The sequence below is a fragment of the Thermobia domestica genome, chromosome 4, assembly GCF_964235325.1.
Source record: "Thermobia domestica chromosome 4, izTheDome1.hap1.1, whole genome shotgun sequence".
Classification (NCBI taxonomy): Eukaryota; Metazoa; Arthropoda; class Insecta; order Zygentoma; family Lepismatidae; genus Thermobia; species Thermobia domestica.
The window spans coordinates 73,825,808-73,842,478 of NC_137457.1; positions in this window are offsets into that span (position 1 = coordinate 73,825,808).

Consider the following 16,671-nt stretch of genomic DNA (forward strand, 5'->3'; position numbering starts at 1 on the left):
GGTGCTTTTATACTATACATCTTACTTCTTAAACCCACAAACTCTTCTAAGATTGTACCTTTAATTTCATCCTTCATCTTACCAAGTATTTTCTTGTTAATTTGTGGTATCTTATATTTCTTATCTTTAGGGTAATCATTCGTGTCGAAGTAATCAATATAATTTTTCATGTCCTCGTACACATCTTCTGTTTGGATATAATATATATAACTATCGGTATCTGTATAACATACTTCTATTTTGTCTTGATATTTTGGTTTCATCACATTATAATGGAAATCGTACATTAAATATTTTGACAAATCAAGAATTGACATACCAATATAAATCGGTTTGTTAAATTGCACTTTAATCTTGTTTATGTGAACTTGCTACTAAACTTTCCGTAAAAGCTGTAGTACTTTTATAATTTGGTTTTGCTACAAACTTCTCGTATTTTTTCTCATCACTTACAAGTTTAATATTAACTCTCTTTCTAATATTCTCCATAGTTTTTCCAAATACTGAATTATTCATGAGCTTATAGAAGTGTTTCTCAATGATTTTCTGTAGTATACTCCTGCTTACAGTAATAACATTTAGATTCATTGAAGTCTTTTCTCTGACATTTTGTTAATGGCAATTCGTTATTTTGTTTGTATATGTTCGATATGTGTTTGGCTTCTTTTGTTAACACTCTTATAAATTTATTAGCAGCGTTCTTACCTCTATACAAAACAGGATTGGATTTACTTCCATCGCTCTTTAGTACATAATAACAAAATCCAGATGGTTTATGTTGTTGATATTTTTTCGTATATGGCTCGTTATCCGGATAACATTCTTCACAACCCATAACTTTATGTAACAAAAATTCAAAATCAGCATAAATCACAAATGGCATTTTCATTGTGTATTGGTAGTTTTTAAATTCAACACATTTACCTTCTTCAGGCATTATTATTTTTACTGGTTCATTTAACGAACAATCTTGCTCATGTTTATTTAAAGCGTCTTGTGAGTAAAAGTATAACAAACATCTATCACATAAATATTTTCGAGCTCTCTTTTTAGTTAATTGTGTACATACTAGTCTGCTTAAATCCTTAATCCAACAATAGTGTGTTTTAACTTGGTCTTCATTTTGTTCTTTTATATATAATAAATTGACATGATTTTCTTGCTTGTTTTGTGTGTGTTGTAGTATATAGATTGAATAGTCTTTATCATATGCATAAGCATTTATAGAAATATTAAGTAATTTTTCAGCTCTTGGAATATCACATAGTTTTACAGGAAAATTAATATTTTTTAATTTTTCTTCTAAGCATTTAACAGCTTGCTTGTACTTGGAAGGTCGTTGTGGATCTTTATTAACTGGGTATAGTGCAGAAAAAATTGAATATTAGAAACATTTTTCATCTTCGTTCTTTACATTTATGATTGCTTGCTTATTTATAATTTTATCAGGTAGTTCTATGTATGTTAATCCTCTATATGGTGTATATTTGACGATGGCTAGTTGTAAAAAGTTAATGTTTATAAAAGCCCAGCCAGAAACTCAAGCTTGGAACTTATCCATTCTTGTTCTTAATCTTTGTCTCATCTTAGTTATTTCTTCTTTTAAATTACTTGATTGATATATTTCTTTGTTTTCAGTGTTAAAATAGAAGTTTTGAGTTTCCTTACCTTTCTTATATGCACAACTTATATAAAGATTAGCTTTTAATGAACTATATTTACTTAAGCTAATTTGTAATCTGTTTAATATAGTTTTAAATGTTCCAGTAATATATTGTTCAAGCGGATCTTGTGGTTTGTAATCTGTTGTAAATTCCCATGTTTCTAATCTTGATTTCATTGTCGTTTCTTTGAGTTTTACATCAATTGGTACAAAATAAATTCAACTTTGATTTTTGGTTCTTCAATTACTTCTTGCTTAAATGGGAATATATTTTTAATCTGTCTTCTGCTTTGTTCATCATCATATTGTTTAAGGAGGTTTATTAGTTCTGCTTTTCTTAATCGGGAATATTTTTGATTCCCTTTTCTTTACATTCTCGTCTTAACTCTATTATAGTAAATTTACTATAATTACTCATCTTATTTACTATATAGAAAGTCTTACTACTCAAATTTATCTTCGCCGGATTATTTCTGTTCATTTTTTACTTCCATTTATCCTAATACAACGCTTAACATTGTACACTCCTGCCATTGTCTACATATTACGCGTTGTATTAGAACACGACTTTGATGAGAATAACCCATCAAAGTCTCATATACAAATATTAAAATTAAATCATTTTTGTAAACCTACTCATCAGCGTCATTATCATCACTACCATATTTATATTCATCATCACTACTCAAATCAGATGTTTTTGTTGCATTATTAATAATTCTTTTTCCTTTAACAGTATTTGCTTCTCTAGTAGTGCTGCTAAGAGTTTAAGATCATGGTGAATTAGTTTAAGTCTATAATGTAATAAATCAAATTATTTCTCCATATTTATTATATAGAAAACCAAAAAAATGAGATAAATTTAAAAAATCTAAGAATAAAAATGAACAGGTGAATATGACTAGTGCTAAGGAAATATTATCTTACAAACCTATATTTGATTGTGTATGTAAACATTTAGATATTGGTGGTTATATTGATGAAGACAAAATAAATTTTAGCGTATCCATAGGTATGTTAGATCATTTGTTCAAGAAAGCCACTAAAGAAAACAACTCATTTCTTATACAAAACATTCTCTATGCGAACGTTATGAATTTGTCTGATGAGATGTTAGATTCACTGACTGATGAACAATGGTTATCTATAGGTTATGATGATTATGAGGAGGAATATAACTATGATCACATTACAGAAGTCTTTATACGTAAATATCAGGAGAAAGTTAATATGAGTAAAATATGTTCATGGAAAAAGATATCAGAAGAGTTTATAAGAGAATTAGCTGATAAAGTTGATTGGAAGAATATTTCGGAAAACCAAGACTTATCAGAAGACTTTATAAGAGAATTTGCAGATAGAGTTGATTGGAAAGAAGTATCGTTAAATCAAAACCTATCTGAAGAACTTATTAATGAGTTTATAGACAAAGTTGATTTTGTTGCTGTATCTTATGGAAGGAAACTCTCTGAAGCCTCTATACGAAGACATGCAGATAGAGTTGATTGCTGGAGCTTATGTAGGACTCAGCAATTATCAGAACACTTTATAAGAGATTACGCTGACAAAGTAGATTGGGCAATGATTTCAATATTTCAAAAATTAACATAAGAATTTATTGCAGAGTTCAAAGACCGCATTTATTGAGATAACATTTCAATTTATCAAGACCTATCTGTAGAGTTTATATATATATTTAGACATTTTGTGGATTGGAGAGCTATAATAAGAAAATATCATAATAATTCTGATTTAGGTACTATATTGAATTTAGCATTCGATGTTACAACAGATGGTTTCTTTAATGTTTAACTAATTACCTTTTATTACTATTATATCATAAAAGTCGTAACCTTAATTATTAGATATTAACCTTAGTTATCTTTTATGACTATTATATCATAAAAGATGTAACTTTAATTATCTAATATTAACCTTAATTATCAGATATTAATCTTAATTATCAGATAATAACTGATCATATAAACTATCAATTTCTTTAACCAATTCTTCTTTTGATAGGGGTGTCCAAACTCATTATCCTTACCTTTACGAATATCCGCCTGCTGCAATAGGTTGAATACCTTAATACTGTTAGGATCTCTAAACGTTCCGCATATTATTACAGGATTTGGATATTTTTCTTCTGCTTCATTAAGAGGCTTATATAGGCTTCTCTTCTGACCGCGAATAGCATAATAAGGGAAAGGATCATTAGGTTTGTTCTTCTTGTATATGATTAGACAATTATCCTTTGATTTATCGTTTGTATATGGTGCTGCTATCTCGCTAAATCTTATGTTTTCTATTCTTAAATCGTTCATTTGTTGTTCTATCTCTTCTACCTTTCTTTCTAGTTCTTCGTTATTGTGTTGGTATTGTTTAAAACTTTGAATAAAATAGTCTTCTATAATGTTACTACATTTATCATAAAAATCGAGCGACAACCGTGAAGCTATTTCCAGAAGTATTATTTTGTAAATATATATTCCTGAAATTAATAAGTTACTTTTATTCGTACCTTTTGGTTCTATATAATATGATGATTTTTGCTGGAGCATATCTGCTCTAGCTAAATTTTTATCATAATATTCAAGTAGTTTCGTACTTCTTACAAATCTTAGCCAATCTTTAAATGATTTTCCACTCTTATCGCACAACTTAGTAGCATTAAAGTATCCTGTATTCTTATCTATAATCAATTTAAAATCACCAAAAATACCATACCAATAATTATCTTTAATCTGTTCGTAACAAATATCATTTAAACTATGCAAATTATTCATAGTACTCATATTTATTATAAAGAAAAAGTTGATTTTTAGCCTTTTATGGAATAATAACCATAAAAGACAAACATTTATATTTGCACTACAACATTACTTTTATCTACCCAGTTATTATGTGAATCATCAAAACCTAGCCATTTAACATATACTTTATCATCTTTCTTTCTTAACACCTTTTCCACCAAGTATTCATCTTTATGTTTCGTCTTCAATAGTTCTGGTTCATAAAATCTACTTTGTACATCCTCTTTTTCTAAATCTTTAATTCTATATGTAGGCGGATTAGATGGAATAACTTCACTAATAACAAATAGTTCTTTTGACCAATTAGGTGTATATCCTTTCTCAAATAACTCTTTCGATTTACTTATACGAACATAATCACCTAATTTGTATTTGGGTTTAACAGGCTTATATTCTTTATTATACGCTTTCTCCAATATTGTTCGCTCATTTTTATTAACTTTTATAGGCTTTGAACCAATTGTTCTATCTACTCTATTATTATACTCACTAACTAATGTTAGTAATGTCTCTATCCATTTATAATTCTCTTGTGTTGTGAACCTTTTCCCCATACTTTGTTTAAGTGTTCTATTAAATCTCTCAACAACAGAAGCTTTCTTACCACTATAGGTTGATCTTATCTTCCTCCATTAACTTCTTAAACTCTTTATTGTAAAACTCTTTACCTTGATCTGTTTGTAAGTTACTAGGTTTTCTCATTCTTAATATGGATTCGAATGCTTCTTTAACATTCTTCCCACTCTTACCTTTAACAGGATCAGAAAATGCATATTTCAAAAACACATCTATAATCGTTAGCAAATACTTATAACTTTATTTAATTTGGAAACACCTTTTAATACTCCACTATCCATTTCAACAAGATCAGCTTGCCAAAGATCATCGATACCTTTTATAACTACACTTAATCTGTCAAAGTTTTTTTCTAGATTGTTTGTGAATTTCTTCTATAATACTTCTCTAACACCTTTACCATCATTCTTTTTAACGAATTGAGTTTTAGTAACACAACATATAGAACAAATACCTTTCTTTAGATATCTCCCATTCTTTGTTCTATCCTAATGGTATCTTTCTCCGTATTTGTCAATTTCTTACATTTAACACAATACATTATCATTACTATTTATTGTATAGAAAATCAACGAAAAAAATTATCATTACCTAATACTATACTTTTAACATTATCGTCATCATCACTTGATTCGTTTTCATCTTCTGTTTCTATATACATAATAATCAATAATAACTTACTTTCTTTTAAATCAGAATATTTGGATGGTCTAATTGTTAACTGATCATTTATATTAAATTGTAATGGGAAACTTTCAACTAAAACGCCATTTAAAAATAAGTCTATAAGATGTTTATTAAGACTCGATTCTATATGCATTAACCTACCTCTATAAAGAAATTTGTAGGCAGCAGCTAAATTATATACAAAAAAGGCTGGTTTCCCCAAGATCATCTTCTGCCAATCGACATGGAAATTAGATAATTTCTTTTCTTGTAAGTAAATTAAACTCTTCTTTCACTGGTTCAAGCTGTTCTAATGTTACAACATCTTGTTTATCAATAGCATTAGATACATTAACCAATCTTTTATTATTAAAATCAACCCAAGATGTGTAATTTGATCTAAAAACTTCTCTAGATTCTTCCATTATACTTTTAACATTACCAAAAATATCCATATTTATTATATAGCAAACGTCCTTAGGAAAGTTCTCTTTCTATGAACATTACAACAAACAATAATTTACCTTCTTCCATAGCTGAATTTTTAGTTGGTTTAATCGTAATTATATCACCTTTTTTAAATTCTAAAAGAGGAGTTTCACCTTTTTTCATGTCTAAAGGTAAATTTTCAATCAAAGTATCATCTAAATATACCTCTAGAAAGTATTCATCCAAACTTAATTCCATATGCATTATTTTCCCATTATAGAGAAACTTATAACCATTCGAAAGATTAAATATCCTAAAGATTGGGTCTTTAACATATTTAGTTCTCAATCGACATAACAGATTTATAGTTTCTTTCTTCATAATGAACACATTTGCTTCTCTGTTTGATGTTTGGAAATCTTCTTTCTTTATGTATGTGTCTTGTAACGTTTCTAATGCATCTTCAAATCGTTTTCTATCGTTCTCTAATTGAGCTTCTAATGACCTAAGTTCACTTACGCTAACAACATCATTTAAATTCTCCAACAATTTTAATTTTTCTTCACTAATATTAACATTATCTTTTCTATCTTCAACATTACCAAATATATCCATACTCATTTATTATACAGAAAATGCCCATTTTAATTTTTCAAAACATTTCTTTAACATCTCTATTTGTTTAGATGAGTGTTTAAAACAATATCAACATGAACATTGTGCTTTTTCAATAGAGGGTACAAAACACATTTTAAGTTAATAAACAATAATCTTTTCGGATACAGTTCTTTAAAGGTTTCGTATAAGTTTTCGAACTCATTTATAAGTGTTTCCTCCATATGTCGTAAGTTTAATGGTTTTTGATCGGTAAGGTGATAGTGTATTAAATAGATATCATCATAATATTTTGTGTATTTGTTTTTCTTTAGTACTTCTAGAACATCTTTTGTTGATATTAAATCTTTTGATACATCTCTAAATTCATCATTTAACACCTTGAATCCTGTAAAGCTATCCTGTAAAGCTTGCAAACGAGATAGCTGTAACTTAAATCTTTTTGTAGTATCATACCATGGTTTTCTCACACAAGCAGCTCTCATTCCTTCATTAGTACTATAAACCCAACCATTCCCTACAGAACAATAGTCACAAATGTAACTGCTCATACCTTTTAATAATGACTTACTACTACAATAACTGCATTCAAATGGTCCGGAGTTATAATTTGATAACATGTCCTTTAAGGTAATTATTTGATATAACTTTACCAACTCTTCTTCCGTGTACAAAAATTTAGGTATTAACATTTTCCATAACTGAACAACTGTATATGCATTGTTTTTATCTTTTAAGTCTATCTTACTAACATCCCGAAAATACCAATTAAAATTAAATCTAACTAGTGCATCTAGTTCATCCTCATGCTTCTCAAAATAATCTAAAAATCTATTGTGTATAGCTTCCATATTTATCTTAAAACAAAACTTTTATGAATATAAACCATAAAAGTACTTAATAACATTTAATCATTTTTAATCATATATATAACATCACTAAAAGAATACCCTTGATTTAGAAGATTTAAAACCTTAACACAAAGATGACCACATATAACTGAATTAAAGTCTTGTATTCGTTCGTCATTGTAAAATAAGTTTTTGGTACAAGGATATTGTACTAGTTGTTTCGGAGGAACACCACCATAAGAATCGAACACGTACTTTATGTTGTTATCTTTCCAATAGCATATCCAATGAGTACCAATGTTTTCTGATTTATCAAGTTTAACTATACCACACTCATGTACATAGGGTTTTTGTGGAAGTTCATCACTCATAAATACACCTCTAAATAGTTTTATCTTTAATTCTTTAACCAACCTCTCTATATCGAAGTTGGTCAATGGTTTTAGTTTTTTGACTTCTTTGGTTTACCTGCTCCCTGCTTCTCTTCCATAGCCATATTGTGCTTTTTTTGTTCTTAAGGTTCTTGTTTATTCTTCTTAGCATCCAGTACAGTTTTAGTAATCGCTGCTGCACCATCATGAGCCAACTGCTCCTAAAGCTGCTAAAATGGCTGGAATTGTAAAGATAAAACCACCCATATGCTCTTTCTTAATCTTAATCTTTCTTAATTTGTGCAGTAGTTAGAGTTAAATCCATTCCTTTACCTTTTTTTAATTTTCTTAGATTTATCACTAAGTTGTTTCTTTGTTAATACATGATCGATATTTAAATCCTTTAGCTCGTTATAAAAAACACTAAACAGACAACGTTTAATAGAACACATCTTCCTATTTATTTAAGAGAAAATCTGTGAAAAGAGTTGTTGTTGCTCCACCAAATTCAATTAAGAAATCATTCTCATCTGTTATCCTTATCACAAAATTGTCAACCTTGTCTTTGGATATAGGGAAAAATAATGGATAAGTAGGATCATAAATAATACTATGTTTAAACTCGGCATCTGTTTTAAATGACGCTATAATTCCTGTTTCTTTATGTGTGTATTCTGTATCTTTAACAAACATACCATCCCCTATATTACAGTGAACATTAATTGTATCGAATGGTTGAAACTTTAGTATCTTATCTCCAACATGTTCTGTGTTTCTAACTAACTTCTTCTCACTAAAACCTAATACAGTATGAATGGTATTTAAGGTTATATCACAATACTCGCTAAATATTTTAACTCTATTTTTCTATCATTAGTGAGTAAATTTAGTATTTTTTAAAGCATCGCCATTGTATGGAAGATTTGATTTAATATATTCTTCTAATTCTTTTAAACTATATTGACCAGGTTGATCTAAAAGTTGTTTTGTAAGATTAGGATGAAGGTTACTACAAAATGTTAATTTATTATTTCTTTCTGTAATGTTTGGAGTTAAGTATGTTGTGTAAAACCCAACTAGTCCTATACTTAAATAGTTGCTACTATTGTCTAATTCGTAATGGAGTTTCTTCTTTAAAACAGAAGTATCACTCATTAACTTAAATATCTTAGCCATTTATTATATAACAAATGAATGAGTTTGATTTACCTAGAGATATTCCAAGAGAGAAAGTAATCAAGTTAATAGAAGATGTCACCCAAAAGTTAGAATACAGTTTAAAGAAGAAAAAGAGAAAACTACGAATTGTTAAATATGCATACTACACTTTGATTACGTTATCGGTTATACTTTCTGTAACAACTGGATTTATTAGTATTTTTATACCTGTAACAATTTACTCAATATTAACAACGTCTCTTGCAACTGGAAGTGCTATTATAACAGGTTTGTCTTCTAAGTTAAACATAAGCAAAAGAAAAGAGGAATATAAAACCATTGTCACTTGTATTAACTCATTTAAAGAACAGTTAGAGATCATAATAACCTTAAATGGTGAAATGGATAACGAATATATAAAAAATACGTTGCTTAAAATCAGAGAACAACTTAAAGATATAAGATCATAAAAGAGACGATTTTCTCTATAATAAATGAGTAAGAAAACTATTAATTGGGATGTAAAAGAGATGATAAAAGAAACAAAAGTTAAGAAAAGAAATGGAGAGCTTATACCTGATGATATTCGATGTCTTATAGTGGGTCCATCTGGGTGTGGTAAAACTTTTTTGTTATTTAATTTTTTATTACAGCCAGGTTGGTTAAACAATAATTACTTCTATATCTATTCTAAAAGCATGAATCAGCCAAAGTATGAACAATTAAAAGATCGATTTGAAAAAGCAGAACTAAAGTTTAAGAAGCAAATAGCAACGTTCTTAAGCGGTAATGATTCTATTGTACCTATTGATGAATGTGAAAAATACTCTATTGTTGTGTTTGACGGTTACATTTTAGAGAATCAAGATACTGTTAGAAATTACTTTACAAGAAGTAGGCATAGACATTTAGACTGTTTCTATCTTGCACAAACATATTCAAAAGTACCTAAACAGCTTATAAGAGATAACGTTAACTTCCTATGTGTATTTAGACAAGATGATACTAATCTTAAACATGTGTATAATGAGTTTGTTGGATTAGATATGTCTTATGATAAATTTAAAGAGATATGTTCAAAATGTTGGCAAGAAGATTATGGTTTTATAGTAATTGATATGACAAGGAAGGTAAACAATGGTAAGTATAGGAACAAGATAAAACACTTTATAAACGTTTGACTTTTTTCACGTTTATTGATGTTCTTTGACTTTTTTCACGTTTATTGATGTTTGTTCGTTTTCTTTATATAAATGGATGAGAAAGAAATTAATAAGAATATCAAGTTAAAGGACTTCTTGATAAAGGGCTTCAAATCTCGGAGGAAAGAAAGAGCAGGTATATATGATAAATTTAAGACGCAAGAACAGCCTGTAATTGATGCTATTCAAAACTTGGGAAGTGAGATCAAAGAAGTAGCAGAAGAAAATAAAAATCTAATAACTGAACTTGTTCCAGTTGTACATGAGACGGCTTCAATAGATCCTAGTCTACTAGAAACACCTAAAAAGATAACTTATGATAGTTCCCCAAGTAGTAGTGATACGCCTATAACAGGAGAAATAAAACAAATGAGAAAACAAATTAAAGACAAAGTGGAAGGAGTAGAACCTTTAACAACAGCGCAATCATTTGGTAAGATTATAACGAAATATTATAGTAAAAGAAATGATAGTGTATTTGGAATAAGAACTGTAGAAGAAGATGGAAAAATAATAAATAAGATAGGAAATTCTGAAGTTAAAGTGAATGGTGATGATTTGATAATTAATGGTAAAACTTATAAAGGAACAGAAGGTCTATGGGCATTATTAACAGTGGATACTAATAAAACCATTGAAGATTATGATGATGACGATTTTGAACAGTACAAGGAAGTAATAATAGAATCAGATGCTGCCTTCCAAAAATATAATCGAGATAAAAAAGTAGCATCTAATAGAGGTTCTAAGTACATTAATATTATCAAGCCTATTTGGGATAATTATATTAAACCATCTTTACCTTCAACTCCTAAAAGGTCTGGTGAAGGAATTAAATAATATACAGAGATAGCTAAAGAATATATATGGGTTTATGATGTGAGAAATTTAATTGATCGGTTAATAGTTATAGATGGAGAAGAAAAGGCTGGTAATAATAACTTTTATAATGAGAAAGTATGTATAGTGAGTATGATTAAAGACAAGCTTTCACAATATATTCCTAATGATCCAAAAGATATAGGTTATTTGATTAAGATCTTAAATACATGACCACCATGATTCTGGAATGATGACAAGCTTGGAAAAGGACTAATGAATAAGATTTTAAGCATGAAGGGGATACCACAGTTACATATACCAGGCTTCAGATTTTGCAGGCCTTTTACGAAAACTTAAGGAAAGGTTAGAGAGAGGTGATGAAGGTATTAACCCATTAGATGAGGCTTGTAAAGAACACGATATATACTACAGAGACAATAAAGATACAGAGTCAAGACATATTGCAGATAAGGAACTAGAAACTAAAGCATGGAAGAGAGCATTTAGTAGTGGCGCATGAATTGGTGAACGATTAGCTGATTTTGGGGTTGGTACTGCTATGAATGCTAAGTTTAAGTTAGGATGGGAATTATAAGTTTTTAAATGTTATTATGTATGATTCTTTTATGGGTGTATCCCATAAAAGCGTTGTTTCAAGATTTTCTTTATAATAAATGGATAGTGTTGAGAGTTACGAGTTACAGAGTTTTAAAGCTAACACAAGAACACTTAATAATTTGAATGAAGCAAACAAAGATATTGAGTTTGATTTCGATGTGGGGGAAAGGTTCATACATCCACACAAAGCAGATTGTCATATGACTTTTGAAGTTGTTGGTGCATCAGTTGGAGGAATATTTGTTGCAAATGATATTATAAAACTTGTAGATAACTTCTTACCATTCTTCTTTTCTCAAATTGAGGTTAGAAAGCATGGAGTTGTTATAGATAAGACTGAGCTACCTGGAATAACATCTACAGCTATTGGAAAATTAAAGATTTCCAAGCCAGAAGTTGAATATTTAAAACAAGCAGGATTTGAAACGGATAATAAACTTGGTCTAAGAAAGGACTTTAGCGTTTTGTGTCCATTAAGATTAATTCCAGCCTTCTTAAGTGATTATAAAGAGGTTATGTGGAAAGGTGGATTGAGAATAACATTTACAAAAGCTAACAACAATAACGATGTCTTGTAAAAATGGGCTGGGACAGAAGCAGGTGCAGCAGCTCCCCATGATGGAAAAATAACAATAAAGATTATGGAGATAAGAATGCCTATTGTTGAATACGAGTCTAATTACGAAAACAAGTTAAAGTTGAATATTCTTAAAGAGCCTAAAATCATGATTTCATTCCATAATTATCAATGTGTTCAAAAGGTTGTTGTAGGTTCTTTCTTGGAGTTTGATGTTACTACTCAATTTATTTCTAGACAACTTGATATGCCTGATTTCGTAGTTGTAATGTTCCAAACTGATAGAAGTGGCAAACAAACAGCAGATGCAAGTAAGTTTGGTCATTGTAAGGTAAAAAATATTTATCTTAAGAATGGTAGGAATGAGGTATTTCCAAAAGAATCAAGAAACTTAGATATTGCTAACAAGGATTATTTTAAGATGTATGGAGACTATACTGCATTTAAGAGAGTAATATGTGACAATACCGAAATGTACTATGATCCTAAAGAGTTTATAGATAACAGACCAATGTATGTGATTAATTGTAGTAAGAGGAAAAATGTATCGGTAAATGAGAGAACAAACATAAAGATTGTAGTAAACTTTGCAGAAGCTGTGGCTGATAATATTATATGTTATGCAATTTTAATTGGACAATAGAACTTTACACATGACCTAAGAATGAGAAAGTAGTAGAAGATTTTTAGATAGTTAAATGTATGTTTGTGTTGTTTTATGGAAGTTTTACCATAAACGAAATTGATAAAAATGATTAAATATTTTTGGTGAAGATAAAAATTGAAGAGTGTTCATTGATTTTCTATATAATAAATACGATGTCGGGTCATATTAAACTTTTATATAAACTTGGACGTATTGAGCAAAAACAGGCTATTGGATTAAGAGAATTAGAATTAGGTACAGAATATAAGATTGTGAAAATGGAAAAATTAAAACTAAATTTGGAAAGAGCATTTTAGTTGAGTGTGAGGATTTTAAGATCTTTCTTCCACCTAGACATACAAAACACTTAACAGATAAAATGATTGATGAGATCGTTAAAGATGGAATAAAAATCAAATACACTGGTCTAAAAGATAATTATCCAACTGTTGAGTTGTGTATGTAAGTTTTATGTAAATTTTCTGTATGTAAATGAGAATCGGTTTTATGAATTTCTCATAAAACGAACATTTTTCTTATAATAAATAAGCTATGGCTACTTATTTGAATAAAAAAATGACGTTAAACAATGAGATTCCTTCGCATAGCTGAGTTAGAAAAAGGTAAAGCGTACGAGATAACATTATGGAAATTGATTCAAACACAGCGTTATGCTCAAAGAGTTTTAGTACATTTAGGTGAGAAATATAAGAAGTTATTACCACAAAGATATAATGACGAAACTGAGCAAGTATTGAAAGATTTGAAAAAATATAAGCTGTTTGTTAGGTATGAGGGTTTGAAAGATTTAGATAATGGTTATAAAATACATCAGTTTTACTTTAGAAATGAATCCAAAAAATAACAAAAATAAAACTTGTAATTTTGAGTATGTTTTAAGTGCATGTGTTTTTATGGTTTCATTATCAATATCCGAACTTGTAATTTTAAGTATGTTTTAAGTGTATAAGTGTTTTTATAGTATTAAAACTATAAAAAACTTTAACCTTTGGATATACAGAACATAATGTCATTTAAATTTTAAAAATACATGTATAAATAAGGGATTTATTTGAGTTTTTTTATAATTATATCCTTAGAGTTATGCACCCTGAAAGACATTCGATAGATAGTAAATTTATTTCTCTATAGATTGCCGTTCGAATTTTGAAAATCGGTTAATATTTGACGAAGTTATAACAGATTAGAAATAGTATCCTTAGAGTTATACAACTCACAATACAATCAAAAATAGCAACTTTTTTTCTTTATAGGTTGTCGATTTAATTTTGAAAATCGGTTAATAAACAACGACGTTATAATGATCTGGAGATATTTTCCGTCATGAGCCGCCATTGATGTCAGGGTTGGTTATCGTTTCCGAAAAATTATCATGTTTACCTTATTTCGTACTAGTTCATTTGTAATAATTTCAGAGCTTAATTCGTAATTTTAACAATTCTGGAAAAACATGATAAAAAGATTTAGTTTCCAACCCTGTTTTCTAGATTATGTGATACAACTTAGTTATTGAAATCTGGTATCACTGAATGCTTCAACTCTAGAGATGTGTGGGATAAAGAGAGAAGAAGATGTGAGAAATACATTTTGTATATGGGACACTAGCGCATGCATGTGGCACGTTTTGGAACTAAATAGTGACGCTGTCGACAATGATGCTAACGGCGTAGCATTCTTCGCTTGAATTCTGGTCGTTACGAGAGAAACGTTCAGCGAAGAATACATCGCCCGAGCTATGTGCAGCCGTTAAATTCAATGTTAACTATATGGAGGCGAAGAATACTGCGTCGTTACTCCGCTGTTAATCATTTTCTCTCTGTTTCTATTGCACAAACCTCTCTGTCGTTCAGAGCTGGGAAGGAAAGAGAGAAAGAGAATCGGATTGTGAGTCACGTTTTTACTTCCTCCTTCTTCTTTGCTATATATGTATATGTGTGCTCGACAGCTGATATTGTAAATGTGTGTGTGCGATTCAGCGAGAGTGTATATACATATATCTTTAGCAGCTGTATACACATACTAAACTTTAACGTTTTTAATTCAGTTATTTCTGAACTGATTTACACCAAAAAAACTATTTTTTCAAACAAAGACAGCACTATAATTTATAAGTATTAGATACAAGTTTTTTATGATTTTAAATGTCATAAGAGCCTGTGCGATCTCACTGTAACATTGTAGTTATGGGAATACTTTGCGCCGTGTAACTTTGCATAATTAGCTGGTTCCTTCTGCGCATAACGCTATTTCATTCACTTTATGTCTAAATAATCTGGTCACAAAAAAGGGTCAAAATTGCGCTCGTAGTAAACCTAACATTCTACTCACTATTGATGCTAATGATATTATGCTTTATTCATTTATGAGAGTATGATGATGGTGATGTTGTTATTTTTTAAACTCCGCCATTGCCGGTTACACACCTTTTTGCTATGTTAGTAGCGGTTGGAACGATTACAGCCCCTTTGCTATATAGTCTGCTATGTCCGTAGCCTGAGTGGGAACTAGGGGTGTCCACAGTCTGCTAAGCCAAATGTCAAATATGGGTCGGAAACGATGCTCATAAAAGAGAAAGAATACACCCCTAAAATGGACTATGTTCAAAAAGGGTGGAAAAATAGGCCAACTGCTATGTATTCTAAATTTGCTCATAAAAGAGAACGATGAACGAATCTAAATGATTTATAATTTATCATATAGAGTTCGATAATTGGATGAATTCAGATGGCAACTGTCGTCGATCATTAGAAAGTGAGTATGGCAGAACTATGAAATAAAGCAAATAGACACGCGTCATTTTGTTATAAAATTACATAGGGAACGCATTTTATCTTGTGCCAAACAGTTATCGTTTCATATATACGGTTAAAAGAACACTCTGATTGACCAGATTAAAACAATCTCACGATTTATCTCTTTACAACCGATGTCTTCTTCATTGTCTCCGTGGCGAAGTCGGAGAAACACCCGCCCAGTATGGTTAGTGGTTCGAACCTCGTTCGTGGTAATTTTCTGGTACTTTTTAGTGCTTTTAGACTCACCTTAATGTAATCAAATCTCACATATAGGCGATTTAACACAATTTGGGGGAGTAATTTTGTGGTTCGTTGGCGTTTTGTGGCGTGAGAAGATGCTGTCTACAATACAGTGAGTAGAGGAGTTAATTAAACGAATTAACCTTAAAAAATAATACAGTTCCCTGAAACACCAGATTCCAATCAATATAAGTATCTGTCCAATGCTGTGCCGGGAAAAATTAGGGCTAGAGGCGAGAGCATATGGTAGTGCCTCCGTACATATGAGTTGTCAATTTAAAGTTGACTTCTTTCGACTATTCTTTCTGCATAATACTTTACTATTTTATCACGACCGAAATCAGAAAGTTTCAGCATTATTACACAGGAATCGTAAAAGTGTGTAATTACTGAATTCACTACAGCTCCATCTTTTCCTTCTCTCAGAACAGTGTTGTCTTAGGATAGTGGCTTAAGGGTTAGTTTCGCAATGTTGAATACGCGAGATCGATTCCGGGTGTGGTAATTCAGTAATTTTTACAACCTACAAAACTGATACTTCTGATGAATACTAACATGAAAAATATTCAATTTCTCTGGGTCTAAGAGTTGAGACAACTTCCTTTACA